The following is a 20302-nucleotide window of genomic DNA, read 5'->3' on the forward strand; positions in this document are numbered from 1 at the left end:
TAACCTTGAAATCACAGGGTCCTATGATTGACTTTGTACTAGGAGTCATGTCCATCACTGCTTAGCATATCCACTTATTGCATCCCTGTTGACAGCTTGAGTGTTTTACCATGTGCTCTCCGTTCATTAACTCCATCTCTGTTTTGCTTGGGGGATTTAATGAAAATGCTTGCAAGAGAAGAGATCACGTTTCTCTGCTTCCTGTCAACATTCCAGAGAATCCTTCTCATTATTTTTTACTGGACTCTTCTCATCTTGCTGACCCTAAGTACTAGCTATAACCCATCTTTGTCCATAAGACTTTCTCTTCAGTCACTCTTTTACTTCTAATCACTGGTGAATGGTGATTTCCATCCTCAGATTAAAGAAAATATTGGATGCAAACATTATCCTTCTTTCTTTGCAAATTATTTAATCAGGTATATCAGTAAAGCACACTGGATATCCCTTAAACTGTATTCATGATTAGTTTTTCATCCTCTTCCATTTTTAATAATTAGTGTGTATTCTTCCAATTCTCTTTTGCTTCTGGTTTATTTATTTATTTTATTTTCTGGTTTGTTTATTTATTTATTCATAGTACATAGTCATAATGATCTTCATAAAGTGAAACCAGACAAGGGTCAATTCTTTGAAGAAGCCTTCACCCTCACCACACACACTAATGTGTTCATTTGCCACAGATAGAAGCCTTGTCCTTCGTAGCTGCTGAAGCTCGGGTTATCATCTGCGATATATTTCTATAAAAAAATCTCCCATTACAATGAACATTCATTCTTTCAATTCTGTTCTTCTAGAAAACCTTTGGTAAGACAATGAGTGGTGCTCCTTGTGAGTTAATACCCTGAGAAATGCAGGATATAGTGGTGACTTTACACTGCAATTATCATAGCTACAATGGGGGTGGTTTTGTTTCTACTTGAGAAACTTTGTAATTTTATTTTGCTAACTTTGAAATGGTTATTATTTTATTTTTGATCCTTACACAAAATATAGACACAGCATGCTTTTTGGGCCAATTATCTTCTTAATGTATAATACATGCAATTTAGAGATTTTAGAATATACTAATAAGGAAGGAAAACAGAAAGCTAATTCATACTTAATAGCCCAAATCTCATGGTTCTGCCACAACAAACATTAGTGATATTCTTATATATTCCAAATTGAAATCAATATTACACTTGGAACATGTCATTGGGGATATTTCATGCAACCATCTTGTCCTCTGTTTAAAGTAGTGTGAGCTGATGGAATTATATCCTTCAGTTCTATAGGACAGACATTGTATTTTTGATTGAACATCAGGAAGCATGTTTATTCCTCTGGGAGGAAGGATAATTATTTCTGTTAACTTTGTGAATTTATCTGAGATTTTCTAACTAGCTAATAACTGGTTTTAAAGCAAAGATCATTGCTGGCTTTTGTTCTTAGAAGGACATCAGGAATGTTAACCAAAAATGTCAGGCTAAAAATAATATTGAAAGGATTTCAATACTAGACGGAACTTAGATAAAGTTTTAATTCACAGTTAAAATTTTCATCTGTTAACAAAAAATTCATGAAAAAAATATTTAACCTTGAAACTGTCACCTGGGACTGAAATCTCTCACCAGTTTGTCTTTCTGCAATAATTGCAGCCCCCACATTTCCCATCAACCCATGGGACCATGATGTGTGTAGTGATGACTGAGAAATACAGTCTTTTATATTCTTTATCTTGTCATCTCATTTCTTTTCTCCATCTCTCACCAATGATACTGTCATTTTCACCATTATTTTGTGTCACTTCAGGGATCTATCATTTGTTGATAAATTACTATGTGTCCAGGACAATTCAAGTCCATTAGATGATTATTATTCTAAAATATCATTCATTATTGACATGTTCAATAAAATGTAACTAGAAACATTATTAGATAATATCAAAATATTAACTTTTAGATCTCATTTTTGTTGAGAATAAAGCTGAGTCTTACTAAATATCCTACTAAGTTTTCCTGCCTCGATGGTTTCAGTCATCAATAGACTATTGTAATTTGGAGATTTTGGATACATTGCATCAAATATATTATTAAACATTAAATAAATTTAATTATAAATTTTTCTGATGTCAGTGCCTTCATAAATAAACAAAGAATTAGGTCACTCAATGTTGAGGACTACACTGTCCATCGTTGGGGGCCACTATGTTGAGGCCCACACTGGCCGGCTTGGAGGGCCACTGTGTCCTGGCCCAAGCTGCTGTTCTGGTCTGCAGGTCAGGGTCTAGCAAGAGAGATCGGGAATGGAGGGGCAAGAGCTTGCAGGTGTGGATTTCATGTGTCTTGCAGCGTAGATACAGCATGCGCCATGTGTCTTGCAGCTAGAAACACTAAACAGCAAAACAAGGTATGTGGGATCAGAGTGTGCTCAGCTGTTGTAGGCTGTTAAAAAACAAGTCTCTTGTCAGGGTATATGGCTCGAGATGTTTGCAAAGATGATAGCCATGATAGATGATAGATGATAGTTGTTGGCTCCCAACAACTCAAGTTTTAAAAAAATATCTATGAACTACCAAATATAATTACTATTAACTCTGATGTATAGGGAGAAATGGATTCTTGAAGTATTGCAAAATATTTTTATGACAGTATAGGTAGGACCTGCAGAGGCTAGAATTGAAATCATATCTGTTTTTCCAAAGAAATACAAACCTTGTCAATACATATCTAGTTTACATTAGTTAATTTTAGATATTTACTATTCAAATTAATTTGTAATGTTGGTTTGTTAATTTTTAAAGTGAAATAAAGCATTTATTTTTATGTTTTCATATTTGCTTTTTCTAATCTTACCTTGAGAATGGTTTAGGTTTCGTGGGTAAGTTCATCTGCATGGTTCAATATTAAATGTATATTCTTACTTGGGACTCTGACAATTACCCATCCAGGTGGCTAGATAGTATGAAGAATGAAGAACACATTCTTCACACACACAGTTACTTAAAACTGCTTTATATCATCACAATCAGTTCTTGGTACATGGCCTCAGCTGCAACAATAGATATTGCTTTTGCTTATGACAAGCATTCTAACTTTGAAGAGGCTCTCCAAACACCTTTGAAAGTGATACACATACATCTCCATCTGCATTCCAGTTCTAGGACACAGAGATTTCGAATAGGTCAGTAAATAATTTGTACCTATCCTTATCAAACCAATGGCTGTTCTCACCAATTATTTTCTTTCAAAATAATCCACAAATCCTACACATTGTAGCTCACAGGCCAGTTAATTGTTTGAAAGTTTACTTTTCAATTTTAGTAGGACATTATTTCTCACTGTTTTAGGTAATGCTGTTTGGAGACTTCAGTTTGTGAGCAAAACTGTCATAGGTTGAGGTGTTTATAAAACAGGACTCAAACTATCCATTGTTGAATGTGTTCAGCATCTGTGTTCCCCATTCTCCTACTGGTTCTCAAGTCTCTGGAAACTTTCCATGTCAAAGCATATCAACTCTAGTATTGGAATATTTCAGGATAATTAACTATTTGTAATTTGTGTATATGTTTCATATATTTTAGGTTAAATTAGATAAAAGTTACTTGAAAAATATAAAAGGATGTTTAAAAATAATACAAATTTTAGAACACTAATGCTGCTTAATATGTTTTATTTTCTTAGTGAAGAAAAAGTATCATAGAAAACATACCTTTACAATACTTCTCATGTTCCTCTACATTCTTCCTTGAATAAAATATATATGTGCTGTGTGTATATGTGTCTCTGTGTGTGTCTGAGTGTGTGTGTTTGTGTGTGTGTGTGTGTGTGTGTGTGTGTGTGTGTGTTAGGATCATATATTTGAGTGTTTTGTTTCCACTTAGAGGAAATGTTTAGGAAGAGTTTCCTTGTATGGCTTTGTTGGAAGGGGTATGTCCCAGGGAAATAGGCTTTGAAGTTTTAAAACTCTAAGCAATTACTGTTGGGAGCCAACTTGTAGCAGAAAGAGGCTATCAGCTTTGCAGCCATCTCAAGCCATATACCCTGACATGAGACTTGTTTTTCAACAGCCTAAAACAACTGAAGCACTCTCTGCTGTTTAGTGCCCCCAGCCTGCAAGGCTCATGTGGTATCCACACCTGCAAGGCCCACGGTGCATGTGCTATCCACGCTATCCACGCCTGTAAGGCTTATGTCATATCCACACCTGCAAGACACGTGGTATCCACACACCTACAAAGGCATGTGGCAAAAGTGTATAAATACTGTAGATTTTCCTTCAATAAATGAGACTTGATCAGAACCTCTGTCTTGTCTCCATTCTTCGCGTCTCTTCCCCTTTATCCCCACTCTCCCTCACTAGACCCTGACCCGGAGACCGAAGAGGTAGAGAGGTCCAGGATGTTTTGGTCCCCAAGCATAGAGCAGAGAGGGCCGCAACAAATTACCAGTTGGATAGTTCTCTGACTTGTGCTTGTAGATCAGATATAAGCTCTCAGTTACTGTTCTAGTGTCTTCCTGCTGCCATTCTCCCTACAATTATAGTTATTGCCTCTAAACTTTCTGAGTTATCTTTATCATGGTGTATAGCAATAAAATGTAACTAAGACAACAATATATACATGTGTTTAGGATTGAACATTTGGAGTTAGTTAACCTATAAAAGGGCTCGTCCCTGGAAAAACAGTCTCTCAGCAGGCATTTCTTGCCTGTAACTCTTCAACTAAGGATGTAGCTTCATAAAATTTCTTTCAAGATCTAAGATTAAGAAAAAATTAATTACTTTCAGCTCAACCAGTAACCTAATCATATATCTCTAAACTTGGTTAAACTTGAAATCTGAACCCTTCTTGGTCTGGTCTCAAATGCTTTAAAGAAGGGATACTCCTCCAGCACCCTCATTCGCCCTTTATATTACACTCATTTTAGATTATTTGAAAGGCCTTAGTGTTTCAGAGCAGATGAAGTGAACTGTAGATGTGACAACAAAGGAAAGAGATACACATAAGAAGGTATCACTGAGAAAACACCAACCACTGACCACAGGATGATTCTTTCAGGGTCTTACCTTTAAGTACATGGAAGCAGCCAAGGTCAATAATAATAGCTTATATTATTTTTGGAAGGTTGTTTGGACTTCTTGACTAACAATGTTAAAATAAGTTTTCCATGGCTGGTGTTTTGTTGCTCTTTGTGTTTGAAAATAGTGCCTTATATAGATTCTTTTAAGAGATACAGTTGTTCATAGCCACTGGACTGAGAACGGAGACCCCAATGGAAGAGTTAGGGGAAGGACTGAGGGAGCTGAAGGGGTTTACAATCTCATAGGAAGAACAATATCAATCAAACAGACACCCCAGAGCTCCCGGGGAACAAACAATCAAATAAATTAAATATCCAATTGTTTAAAAAATAGAATACGGCCAGCCTGGTCTACAGAGTGAGTTCCAGGATAGCCAGGACTACACAGAAACCCTGTCTCGAAAAAAACAACAACAACAAAAAATAGAATACAGAAAAATTATGTTTTCCATACATTTTCCCACACTCATTTTATTATTCATTGATAATTTTTCAAAACAATTGTTTTTGTGAATATTCTCTGATGATCACTATTGTATTTATTTACAATCTGAGTATTAGGCCAAACCTATTACACTTCTTGATTTTGTTTTTGTAATAGATCTCAGAAGCTGGCATAAAATATTCAGCCATCCATGCAAAAGATGTGTTGTCTTCTAGGCTTCATTATTCCATTAATAGGGTACAGGAAACAGGTATACTATAATACTTAAAAAGCTCAAGGAGCTTTAGACGGGCAAATGATTATTACTTCTATCTTAAAGCCATTCTATTTTTTAACCCAATTAGATTTATCTTGTCTTTTGAAGTTTGGATCCAGGCATTTTTTTCCCTTCTTGTTTTTTTTTTTTTTTTTTTTTTTTTTTTTTTTTTCCTAAATGTATAGATTTGAACATGCCTTCTTCACCAAACATAGTCTGTTCCAAGTGCCTCCCGTGTCCCCTCCGCCCGCAAAGAGAGACACATGAGACAATATTTGGGTGGTTACCACAGACGAGGCTTTACTTGAAACAGCAGAAGCAGAAAGGTGGAAAAGACAGGAAGAGGCTCTGCTTAAATACACCCTAGAGTGACGTATTCACTTCTGATTGGCTGTTCACTCATTACCCATAATACGCCCCGAGATGGGCAGTGACTTTTGGCACGCTTTTGCCTTTTTGCACCTGTGCAGTCCATTGTTTACTAGTGGGAAGGGCACGATGTCCGCGCCATCTTGGAATGGCGGATGTATCACCGCTAACCACTGCTAACAGAGGCTTCCTACAATAGTCATGTTTCCCTTTTGATTTAAAATGAGAAGTATGTAATTCTTCATTTCACTTGAATATCTAGAGGCCATTAGAGGCTTGTTGACTGACATAATTTCAAAATTAGTAGTCTTAGGAAGCAGGACTGTATCAAGAGATAGAGAGCAATGTGAGGATGGTTGCTTATTGGAGCAATCAGAGCACACAAAGCATTTATTGGATACATTTGCTGTCTTGTGTGCTTGAGGTGTATGCTACTCCCAAACAATCACAAGAGTAATAATAAAGATCCCTTTTTCATAAATCACTATAATAGATGTAATTTTAATAAAAAGATTGAAATATGGTGGGAATTACGAAAATGCATCCCAGAGACATGCAACAAATGCACCCTATTGGAAACACAGACCTGTTCAATTAGGAGATGCCACATGTAAAAATCATAGCATTTATGATACACATTAAAGAGAAACACAATAGACTAACAACCTAATTTGCAGCTGAGAAACAATTAAAAAAGACTAGTCACAGGTGCTCACATCACAGCCATTCATTAACTGCATATCCACTTAGGAGAAAAAAATATAAACAAGCAATCAGCACTAGACCTTGGTGAATGAGCAGGCGTGTGTGACTAGTATAAATCTTCATCTTTACCTGTACAGACTTTAAAATTTTTAAATGCCAATGATGTGCAAAAGATTTGTCTGTCTAAATCATAATAAGAATATGGCAGGAAGAGCCCCACTGAAAGAAATAAATATAATTCCGCCTCTCCCTTCAAGAAAGCAATGTTAATTAGCTGAAATTCAATACTGTGAGAAGAAATGTCCCGAAGTTGACCATTGCAAGTTACTTGAAACTTATGTCGATAGATCCTGAAAGATAAACCAGAAAAAAGCTTCAGGAGAAACGATTGGCAATTAATGGGTGACACTTTCTCCAGTTGTGGAACAACTGGAAGAGTTCCCTATGATCCTGCAAACAGCTCCCTACAAATGCTTATGCAAATGCAAATGTATGCAAACCCTAACTAAACTCAGTGGATCAAGAAAATAGAAGGCCAACTGGTTGAAAATGTAAAAGGGTGGGTTCAGAGGAGATGGGGATAAGAGTTAACTGGGGTCAATGTAATCACAGTACATTATGTACATTATTAAATTGTTCAAAAAATAAAATAATAAATCTAAGTCCTTTACAGCTTTTGCTGTTTCTCCTAGAATAGTAAAGAGCATTAGCAAAATTTAGAATTAAAAGATGGCATTGAAGTCATTGTCATGGCTTTAGAAAAGTCCTCTGTTACATGGTAGATAATTGAAAAGAGTGAGTGTGGGTCTGGGAAGTTGTGAGAGATGAGAAGCACAGCAGCAGAGGAAAAGCAAAAATGGGAGGCTGGTAACCAAGCAAAGCCTGGGCTGCTTCTTCATATACTTCTGGTGCTGCAGCATCTATTCTGAGTGCCTTGTAATGTTTTATTTAAATAATGTTTAATTAACATATAACTACATTACTTCCTTCTTCCAATGCTGACCCTGCACTACTCTCTCACAATGTTGTATTTTCTTTCAGTTTTTATTTTTAATGTGTAATGGATGTGCAAACAGAATCTCGAGCACTTCCTGTGAAAAGAAGGTGCTGCAAGTTAAAAAGTGGGTGGTCCATGTTTTTTTCAGTTCTTGAACTGCACACTGGTGATATAGTAAAGGCATTGCTATTTTATAAAGTGGCCCTGAAGGTCCACTCATACTTCTTCTGCTTCTTATACAGACCATGGCACATGGGTCCACACTAAGTTTATTTCTTGAGATGAGTATAGAGGGGTTAAGAAGCTCAACTTTAATTTTTAAAAAATGACTTCTTTTAAACCATACAAATGTGTGTTTTGACATAAAATACCACAGAGTTAAACACACCACACACATGCACACACACGCATGCACACACCATGGTAACTAATATCTAAATACACCCTAGGTCATTTGACATCTCTTTCCGTGGTCATACTAGATTCTCAGAGCACCATGAGACACAATAAATAAATGAGGTGTCTGAGCTCATGTGGAGCTGTTCCAGTGATTTCACCTCTTCCTAAATCAGATTCCTCAGGAGAGTGCCTCTCAAAGCAGAGTCAACACAAGTATTCACAGCCCGTCTCTTTCAGAGAAATAATTATGCATCACTGTGAGTTCCCTAGCCACTTCTCCTTCATTTCCATGTTCTAAATTACCAGTTCAAATGTCCTTTCCTCAGTGAGATGGAAAAGAACATGATACCCAGTTTCTTTTCTGCTGAAGGGCTAATAATGAGAAAATATTATGTCTGTCTTTGGCAAGTACATACCCCAGGAGAAATCTAAAGAGTTGTTTCAACTAGGATCTCATTACAAGTGGAAACCTTCATCATTTCAACTCATAGAAGATATTTTGGGTTATTTTGTATAATTTTCTTGTCTTTAGAAGTTTACTTTTGTGCATATGTGTGGTGTGAGTGTGTGTGCGTGTGAGAGAGACAGAGACAGAGAGCTAGAGAGACAGAGAGCTAGACACACACAGAGAGCAGGAGAGAGAGAGAGAGAGAGAGAGCCAGAGCGAGAGACACAGACAGAGAGCGAGACGAGAGACACTAAAAGGGCCTAGCTTCTGAAAAAAAAATACCATTTGCTTACTTCAGCATGGTATCCTTGTAAAAGCTTAGAACATATGGAATACCAAAACCAAAATCATTTTTTTTTTTTGGTATCAAAATGAGCAATGAAAACAATGTTTATTATTTTTGAGCAGCAAGTCATATTCACCTTTCTAAGATACTAAACCCAGATGCTAATTAATTATCCTGGAATACTGTTCTTTTGTGCATCCAATATATATAGCTCCCCTTATGCAACTCTTAAGATGCAAACTCTCATTATGCCAGGATGTCCAGTTTAGTAAGCTTGGCCAGGTAATGGTGTCTAATTAGTCAATGAAATGGTGGCCTCTGTTCACAAACATTGACTTTATAGATTTAGTGAGAGTTTCACATCAGTTGACTTTATGGGAGAATGATTTATCCCATATAAATAATAGTTCAATGACTTCAAAGATTTAACCGTGGGAGTCTGGAATCTCATAGCTAAACAAACAAACAAACAAACAAACAAAACCAATCTGGGTTGAGTCTGAGTCTCAGCCTGCCTGCCCTTTCCCATGGTCTTTGAGCTTCCAGAATCTTATAGGCCAGTACTTTCAATGTATATATCTCTATATCTATTTCTTTCCTCATTTAGAATTTTTGGGTGAGCATGCTTGGTCATAAGTTGGAGGTCTTTTGAATTTTAAAGTTTTCTGAGTGCTTCTAGCATATAAGCCTGATCAGGACCAGGAGTCAGTACTTAGTACCTAATTTGCATAGGTCCCCTTGAGGATCTCGCAAAATTCAAACTCAGCTTATTTAGTGTGTCTGATGTAAAACCTTAATACCTACATTTCCATGTCTCTTGAATTGCAAATTAATTAGCTGATCTGTAAAGCGACTAAGTATTTTATTTTTTATTTTTGAGACTGAATGTTAATTACATTTTTCTTTTCCTTTTCCTCCCTCCAAACCTTATCAGATACTTCTCTGCTCCTTCAAATTCATACCCTCTTTTTCCATAATTATTGTTAATATATATGATATATATAGTTATATATATATATCATATATATTATATATTATTATATATTATATATTATATATTATTTATATATATTATATAATATATATAGATGAAAATCAATACCAAACCCCAAACCAGTCAAAATTTAAAATTGTGGATCCCAGTGGGCACACATACAACACAATTTCTGCACCTCAGTCTCAGGAAACATTGCAAGAAGAGGGAAAAAGTTTGTCAGACCCGTCTCCATCCCTACGGAGTTTGCTGTGAGGTTGTGTCTCCTAGTAACATCAGAAGTTAACATCAGAAGTTGCACCTAAAGTATCACCAATGTAACTGTTCAAACATGGACTGAACATGAAGGGCACCACTGAACATTCTGAACTGAAAGGGAAAGGCACATGAGGCTTAGTTAATATTTTAGGCCTTATTTTTATTCTTTCTCAGTGATCTCTTCTCCTGATGTGTGAAACCAACTATTGACAATGAATATGTATATAATATGTAATGAGGAATACATTCATATGTAAGTTACAGATTTGTTTCAATAAAAGTATATTTACAAAAAAAAAAAAAAAAAGAAAACAGGGCAGGGGCAGCTGCCAATACCTGTTCTAGATTCTCCCTCTGCTATCTTCTCACCCAATAGACTTGAATGGAAAGATTGCAGGGCAGAGGTGTAGTGCAAGGATATGTATGTTTGTGAAGTTTGTGTGGAAACTTTTTCTAGCCTCTGGGGGCCACTTGCTAAAATGACAGGAATTTGGGAGCCAATTATTAAGCTGTTAGTATATATGAAGAGACACTGGTGAAGTGTTTGACACAGTAATCAAAAATGCTACAATTAGAAACATTTACATTTCTTTTATGGTGGGATTCATAAATACACCCTTATTACCTCCTTCGGCACTGATAACTGACTGAAATTTAAAAAAAAAATGTAAACATACAAATATATTTGCATGCATTTACATTGATGTAAAATGGAATAGTAGTTACTTATGCTGGTATCTACCAACTATTGTGTTAAAAATTGGCAATTCAGATTGCTCCCCAGCTCAGAGGTAGACTACACGTAGGAAGTACAAAGCCCAGGATTAATGCCTAGTTCTTACTAATGCTTTTCCTTCATTTGGAAAAAAATAAGAATGCTAAAAATTCCTCAGTTTTGGTATATGTTTTTTGTTTTTATGTTGATAAATTGTTGGTAGCTTTTTAAAAGTACCGCAGCTACCAGCTAATTAATAAATGTGGCCTCATTTATGAACCTTACATAATATTGTCTCCTTTGTGTCTAGCATACATGCTTAATATTAGACACCACAGTACTGAAGTCAATTTTTTGAAAATGAAAGGACTTAGTTCCCCTGGAAGGGACAATAAATATCTTTTATGGAGAGTTTAATTGCCATTTTTATTAGATTTTCATGTTATCCCAGGAATAAGTAGCAGCTGAATTTGGAGGTATTTAATATTGAAAGTACTCTTTAAAAGTGCCCACTTATATTTCATTTTATAAATAGTTCCCTACAATTTACAAGGGAAAAATAGGATTGCCTCTTGATCATATGTTGAAATTCTAGCCTACAAAGAATAGAATTGGGATTAGGTTGATTAAGGGATAAGCTAGAAAACTAATGAATAGTAGTCATACTTTTTAAATGCTGAAGAGATGAAATTTCTGTTTCTACAAAATAAAAACATTGAGAAACAGGAGGAAGCTACCTCTATTCACTACATCTGCTTACGGCTGATCATTAACAGCCTTTAGAACTATGTGAAAAAATTTCTGTGTTCTTTTTAATAATCATCTAAGTCTGTAATTTTCTGTTGTAGGAACTTGACTCATCTAAGACAATGGCTGATTGAAACATATCTATTGATAGCGGTACTGGATGTGACTCAGACTTCTTGATTTCCTAGGCAGGTTGGAGTCCACAGTCCATCAGCCTTCTTCAGTGAGGTTCAGTGAGCTCCTCGTGTGCACAGGTGGTGCTCATGATGAGACTGGGATAGTTCGGCAACAGATGTACCTTCTCTTACAAATCATAGTTGTAATGCAAGAGGGGGGAATATAAAAGATGAAACTAAGCACTTTGCAGTGGTAAATTGAGATTTTTATAAGGGAAGTATAATTATCTCTGTGTTTAAATAATATAATGTTTAGCCTACAGACTTTCAATAATGACATTCATAAAAGCCAGTTCCTTCTGCCCTTTTATATACCAGTCTCTCTAGTAAAGAAAGAGGGGATCTAGGGTGATGTCTGCAAAGAGATTTGTGAAGAGTTGATAAATTAAACCTTAAAGTGTATGTATTCCAAAAACCAAATGATTGATATATATATATATATATATATATATATATATATATATGTATATATATATATATACACACACACACACACACACACACACACACACAGTCTGAAGAAGTTTGCTTCTCAAATGATGATTTAAGAGCCTCATTTTCTACATCAGGGATATAGAGGAAGAAAAGGACTGGATAGGGGCTCTGCTAGGCATTTGTGACTCTCGACTTTTGATGGTTCATTTAAGAAGCACCATTATCAGAGACTCCTCTACTCACATTTAGAAAACTGCTGCAGCAATCTTGCCCTGACCCTAGAAAAGCAGCCTGATACATTTCATCCCATTTCAAGTTTATGCTTCTGTTTTCTTTGCTTACCCATTTTCTTTGCTTCCTTGTTTTCTTTGCCTTTAGATTCACAGCCTGCCTTTATCAATCAATGGGATATTTACATCATGAAAATAAGAAAATGCCACAGACAAGAAATACTTTTGAAAGAGAGCTTGTTTACCTTGTAGCTTATGCTACATTTTCAGTCTTTCACAAAGTTCTCTTAACAGCTTGAAAGAAGATGCTAAACTAGACACAAAGCAATGAAAAAGCAGTGTCAGCTAGCGATAACTAGCTGTAGTCAGTCCTGATGGGGGCAGTGCTTGGGGGACTGACAATGGGTTTTCCAAGTAACAACATGGAGACAGAAAATACTAAGTTTTAGGTTAGGGTGATCACCCGTATTTTATCATTTTTTTCCTTGAACACCGTCATCTGGACATGGGAAGGAACCTATGGAACATATTGATTGTCCTTAGGCATATATCTGTCATCAATACTGTAAGTCCTTGGAGCTTTGGGTGAGTTTTCTAGGGTTTTGCCTGGCTCTTACTATGGAAGGTTTTGGAATTAGAAGAAATCTTAAACCTTGCCATGGAGATGACTCAGTCTCATCACAGTATATACCTTTAATGCCACTTTAATTTATTATCCTTTGGAGTTTGCATATGGAATGTGAGAAAAATTCAGCTTATGTCATCTACACTGAAGTGCTTTACTTGATTTTTAAAGTTTAACCTTGTCCTATCTCTGTTTATCTGGTTCATTTTATATGCTCTTCTCCCCTCCCATCTCTTACAAGCCCCTTTCTCCCTCTTTGAAAATTATTCTTTAAGTTACTTTGCTACAACAAAGTTTTGCCTCCAGGTGAAATCAATAGAGTTACCCATAGAGGTCTTTTATGGGCTGGAGAGATTTTGTGCATTCATATCCTGGCAGGTCCCTTTTCCTAACTTAATTCCCATTTTCTGTTTTGCTTAAGGGATTACAACACTGTCGTCCAGAAGATATTAGAGTCTAACTAGACAAGTTTCTGTTTCCTTTCTTTTCATGTTGACAGACAACTGCAGGCAGTGAATGTTAACAGTAATGGGAGCAAAAGTCCTGCCAGTTTCTTTGTTTCTTTGTTTTTTTTTTTTTTTTTTTTTTTTTTTTTTTGGTTCATCTCCGTAAGGCAGCAGGGCTTGGAGAGGGAAACCCAGCCTCCAATGAGCCCTAGGGTGGATGAAATCTGCATTTCTTTGACATACTTCAAAAATGATAGAAGCCGGTACCCTCTACTTCCAGTAGCACAGTCTCAGTGACATGACTAAAAGGTGATTTCTGTCTTGGTGACTTAATTAAGCATTATACTGGTTTCATCTTTATTTTAGGTCAAAACTGAAGTGCCCAAAGCTAATTTTCTTGGCTGTGGATGATCCCACAACTGTGTGTTCTCAACCCCAAACAATTTTCTTGCTAGCTTTAGGCCCCATAACACAAATAATCACAAATGAAACCCTTTGCCGACCAAATTATGAATACATATTTTTGCTGAGTGAAATGGTTAAGCGATCTAGTAGTTAACTATAAGGGTTTGAGACAAGAAATATAGTCATCATCATAGATATTATTTTTCTCATAATCAGAAATATTTCAAACATAAAATATTACTCTTTGTGTAAGGAAGACATATGACATCTGATTTCTAGCAAATTTTTAATCCAAAGCTAATTCCTCAAGGAAATCATACCCTAAATGACTTTACTGTCTCTTTTGCATCTTATGTCTCAGAGAAAAAAAACTATATTCACAATATAATAGTGTATCAAGTACTCAATATTAATTTATCTTCATTTTATTTATTTCAAATAACCAGCTGTTATTAAGATTAGAGTGAAAAGTTATTTTCTTTCAAGTACTATTTTGGAGGGGAAAGGGGAGAAATATGGATGCACAGAGAATTAAAGTAAATTAATCTGATAATATAAGTGAATTGAGCAAGCTGTGCAATATAAATATTTTAATCACTTCTTGGTCTAGAAGTGCCACATCTACAAAATGAGCAATTATGGTGTACCTCTTGGGAGTCAACTCTAATTACAAAGCAGTGGGATGTTGCTAAATGTTAATACATGTAAATATCAAACATCAGGTTCTTAAATTTTCATGTGAGTTTTTAAAATACATGTTTTATGCTTGCTTCCTATAAATACTTTTGCTGCAAAGTGCATAGATCTGGGAGTTGAGAAGCATTACTTTTTTTTTGTAAATATGTTATCTGCAATGTAAACTATTACTAGCATGAAAAACAAGTATTTTAAAACTATATGATGAAAATAAGTATTGTCTAAGAAGATTGCTCATATTGTACCATATTTGATATAAAAGCATACAGACCCAAATTTGACCACCCATAAATATCATGCTTAAAACATCCAGTTGCAGTAGTATGTGCTTTTAATCTTAGTATAGAGAAAGAGGAGGCAAGGAAGATCTCCAAGGCTCGTTAGGCAATTAGCCTAGAAGAATAAATAAACTTCAGGCCAATTCAATACCATATTTTAACCAAAAAGAAGGATGACTGCTGTATGTGTGCACATATAAATATACACATGGGGATAAAGGCACATATGTATGTGCATGCATATGCATGAATCTCCTATGACCACACATGCACAGTATATGCAGACACATTCACACATGAACATAAATACATACACATACACAAAAAATTAGAAAATTTGCAACCTAGATTTTTCTACGTGGTATGCCATGAATACAAATATTATCCAAGACATCTTAAGTTCCATATGTATTGAAAAGTTAAACAAATATGGGTTGGGCCTTGACAATCACTGTGCTGGATTTGAGCTGTAAATTCCATCTAAGTCCCAATTCCCTCTAAGATATTTCAATATTTGGGTTTAATCCTAATGTGACATAACACAGAACCAGAAAGAAAATGGCTAATATATGCTTTCATATGTTGAATATTTTGATTTTTGTGTTTAATGTGAAACTTTTAGAAAGGTGAAGTCATAGAAGGGAGCCATTGGAGGAGGGTTTCAAATGATGGAAGATAGAATGCAGGAGGCATGATACAGGGAACAAAATAATGGACCAGGAACGATTAAATTACATGGAGAATGGGAACAAAGGGTAGAAGAGAAAATATAGGAAGTGGTAACTAACGCCAAAGATCTCTGAAAAAGGCATATGAAGCCTGCTTCTAATATATATATATATATATATATATATATTATATACATAATATATATAATATATACATAATATATTATATATATACATTCCATATATATGTATTATATATTTATTTCATATATATGTGTATATATATATTTCTTAAAAACAAAACTTAAAATATAACAAAACAATTTTTTCATGATCTTTAAAGAATGAATTTAAGCTCAGTTAATGTATCAGGAAAGAAAAAATAAAAGATTTTGAAGCAGATATTTCATTAGGGTCTCAATTCAGATCTTAGCATATTCAATGCTTTAGTTTGACTTTATGAGAAACTCTTAGCAGAGAACTCAGTCATAATGTCCTCTGCTGTGGCATAGAAAGTATAAACTCATAAATTGATATTTTAGGATGACAATGCTTGGCAAATTATTCACCAACAATAAGATACCAACACTGTAGACAAAAGGTTGTATATACTCTTTCATCTGAAACAAAATTCCTCAGATATTTATAACAACTACAGAGAAAAATATCCAAAAGTGTATGATGATGTTACAAAACTTATTACATTTCTTAAACTTTATAATATTAAATTAAATTGAATTAAATTAAGTTTAATTAAAAAGGCAAGTGAATCCAATAGCTTTTATTAGTTCTCAGAGTTCAATCCCTAATTCAACAGTGGCTGTAAGAATATGTTCTTGAGACTAGATGAATAGCCCAGTGGGTAAAGACCTGGCCACACAAGCAGAGAATTTGAGTTTGTATCTTTCATATGGACATAAAGTACCAAGGGTAGGTGCACATGTCTGTAATTCTACTATTGAGGCTGGTAGAGATGAATGGACATCTGGATGTCATTGACAAAGAAGCCCAGCTGAAACAAAGAGCTCCAGTTTCAGTGAGAGACCATATCTCAGAAACAAGGTAGACGTAATTGAGGATAAAACTTGATGTCTGCTTCTGGTCTCCATATGCTCATGCACACACATGCATATTTATTAGTAAATGGATGTTTGTACATGAATACACACAAACACATGAGCATATGATATGAGTAGAAGTGTAAATGGAGTCTAATAATATACCAAGGAAAATATGCGAAACTTTAACACATATAGATCTTTTGGTTCCTGTTATTATAATTATTATAATATAAATTAATATATTATAGTATTATGAAATTTACATTTCATTATCATACATTACATTTATATACAGTCTATGAGTGGAATCATAACAAAATTCTATTGACCTTAAAAATCAATATCTTTTTTCATTTTTCATGTATTAAATGATCATTTGAGACTTTAAATACATTGTCCAGCACATCACGGATCCACATGACTTTCAAGTATGCTGTGATTTATAGATGTCCCAAACTCTACACGTTCACCTCACAATAAGTACAATGAAGATGATTTCTTGTGTTTTATAAATCTCCAAACCATGCCATTATAGGAGTAGAACCCTCATTCATGTTGTCTATCACACCCAGCATGTGTCCTATCATGATCTTTTTTATTGTGTTGCATACTACAGTTCAGAGTCATTCCATGCCTATTGTGAATGAGCTTAAGGATTAGCTGACTTTATTACTACCATTTTAGAGGTAAAGAAAAAGGGTTAGGATTATGTACAGATACCGAGCCAAAAATTCACAAGCTATAACCTAGTCCCATTTCTACTGTAATATCATGAATTAATATCATAATTTAAGAACACTTTTTGTAAAGTGTAAGAAATAGAATCTCTTAAACTTGATGAATACTGTTATTTAGGCAATTTTATCATATTCTTTTTTAGTTAGGGGAATATTTTCTTTAGGCAGTAAAAAGCCATAGATTCAGCTGCTTATTATGATTACAAGCCTCTGCTTCTTTCAATAAGTATCAGATACACTTTTAGGTTATAGTCTTCAAATTAATGGATGCTTAGCTACACTGATTGTAAGAAATCCTTAAGCTGTTTTTCCACAGAAATCATTTTACATAAAATAATAAATGTTTTGTCACCTCAAACTACATGCCTTAATGTTTCATCTATAAAATGAAGAGCCCTGAATGCAGCCTACAATGTCATAAGAAATGCTCTCCTCTTCTTGAAGTTTATTTATTTATTTTTTCATGATTTAGGTTTACTGGACATTGGAGATTATAATTTATGATTTCATTTATAATTTTTGTATGATATAATGTCTTCAATGAATATCTTTATGATTTTGTTTTTCTTTTCATTAAGGACTCTATTTCCTTTTTTATTCTCTTGTTATGTGAGTGGAATTTACTGAAAATTCCCACTAATAATGGCAATGATTAAAATATATGATTTTATAGTTCTTTCAAGTGTTACTGATGCTAATATTAAGTTGTTAATTGTTGTTGATTCAAGTAATTTCCTTGAAGTTTATATGCTAGCCAGAAACATCTTGTTTGAAATTTATTCTCCATTTAATATCTGTTTTGTTCATTGTAAGTGAAAATATTATATTGATTAAATTATTTAAGAAAACACACTGACAATGGTATCCCCAAATTTGTGAAGAATATCTCATTGTTATCCAAATGCATTACTATTGAGCTTGTGTGTTGTGGTTGACAACTTCTGTGTGTGTGTGTGTGTGTGTGTGTGTGTGTGTAACTGTATTTTATTTTTATTTTATTTTTTATTGGATATTTTATTTATATTTCAGATGCTATCACCTTTCCCCATTTCCCCTCCCTAGAAAACCCCTATCACATACCCCCTTCTCCTTTTTGCTTTTATACAATTTTTTTAATGTTAACCAATGGCTTTATAAATTTGGTAATGCTCAATATCAATCAGAAGTGTAACCTAATACCAAACCTAGATATATCAACTATCTTTGACTGGCAGAGACATGTGAACATCAGCCTCCATGTCTGGACCCCCTCTCTCTTTCTCTCTCACCATCTAGCTCCTCCTCTCCTTCTCCTCCTCTACTTATTCCTCCTCTCATTATTTCTCCCACCTTAGCTCCTCCTACATATCACCCTTCCTATTAAAATAAAACTTTTCTCTCAAAATACAGTCAGTAGGTGCAAGATAGACCTAATACACAGTCCACCATTTTGTTGACTAAGCAGAACCTCTGTCATCTCTCCTAAATAAAAGACTTAGTTCTGAACCTGGCTTTTTTTCTTGGCTTTAGAATGAATGTCAGCTGAAAACCATCCTCTCAAATGTTTTCTCTCAAAGTAAATAGCAAGGATTGGCTATGAGACTATAAGTTTTCAACCCCGTCAGAGATCCAGAATGACTGAGTTAACTGAAATTATGGGAAGCACAAAGCATAGCTTCTAAAACATAGCCAATTTATAGAGACCGCTGAACACCTAGACAGTCCCTATACTACAGAACGTTGGAGCATCTGATCTTTAGCCTTCTGGCCCAGGATCATCTGACAGACCTAGTGATGCAGAATTATTAAGGGCTGATTACTCTGTATTGGCAGATATAATCAGTTGACTATTCTGCAAGTGTGTCCTTTTCTGGACAGTGATTTGTCTGTAGATGGAAAGAGGCAATTCTTGCCTAATGGCTGACTCACCACAATTGGAATAACTCCAAAGATGCTCAATTTCTTCTTAGAGTCCAAGACAGGAAGCTGTCAGGAGCAGACAGGTCTCTAATCAAAATGAACATTAATATAGAAATGTTTGTAACATCAATTCTGTGGATTTCTGATGTTTTGAAAACCACTATTTATGTAAGGTAATCTGGACTGTTGTCTGTTAACTCCTCTCAGCTATTTCTAAAGAAAATACAGAAAACACTCTAACAATAAACTCAAAGCCATGAATTTGCTATAGGCCCTTAACTCACAGGCTAACCATCTCAAATAAGTTAAAAATGTTAAAGAACGACTAGGTCTAAGCCTTGTATTCCTAAATGTGTTATACAGGTGCAATGCCTATGATAGTAACAATATTCATCTCATTTTTATATTAATAAGAAGCTTGTACCAATGAAAACCTTAAATTTGAAATCAAAGTAAATTTTATACCATTTAAGAAATTATAACTTCATCTTAATAACAATTATACATATTTCTACCAGTAGGTTATGGCTATGCAATAAATCCTAGCTAATCCTCCCTGTTCCACCAAAACCACTACTTTAACCTAGAAAGACAGCCCAATATTAACTACCTCAGTCCCCAAGCCCAGGGAATAGGGGTGCCAATTCTTCATTAACTTCTTCAAGCTGATTATGGTTGTTGAGATATTAGAAGAGGGTTTGGGGGAAGAGTAAATTGATAAGCCTCTGACACTGTGTCTTCACTGCATCCAGCTGGAATTCCAGGACATCAGAGGTTCCAGCAGGTCTGCTCAGCTTGCCTGATGAGTAGATACACCAAGGCTATGTATTCTGTAACATACAATTCTCAAAACAAATTTTAGTATCAAGATAATTGTTTGTTTGAATTCTGGAATCTAGTCTTCTGGAGGCCTACCTCTGTCATGTCTAATCCATATAATTCTGGGAGTTTCTATGAGGGTGTG

This window comes from Arvicanthis niloticus, chromosome 14, assembly GCF_011762505.2.
Source record: "Arvicanthis niloticus isolate mArvNil1 chromosome 14, mArvNil1.pat.X, whole genome shotgun sequence".
Lineage (NCBI taxonomy): Eukaryota > Metazoa > Chordata > Mammalia > Rodentia > Muridae > Arvicanthis > Arvicanthis niloticus.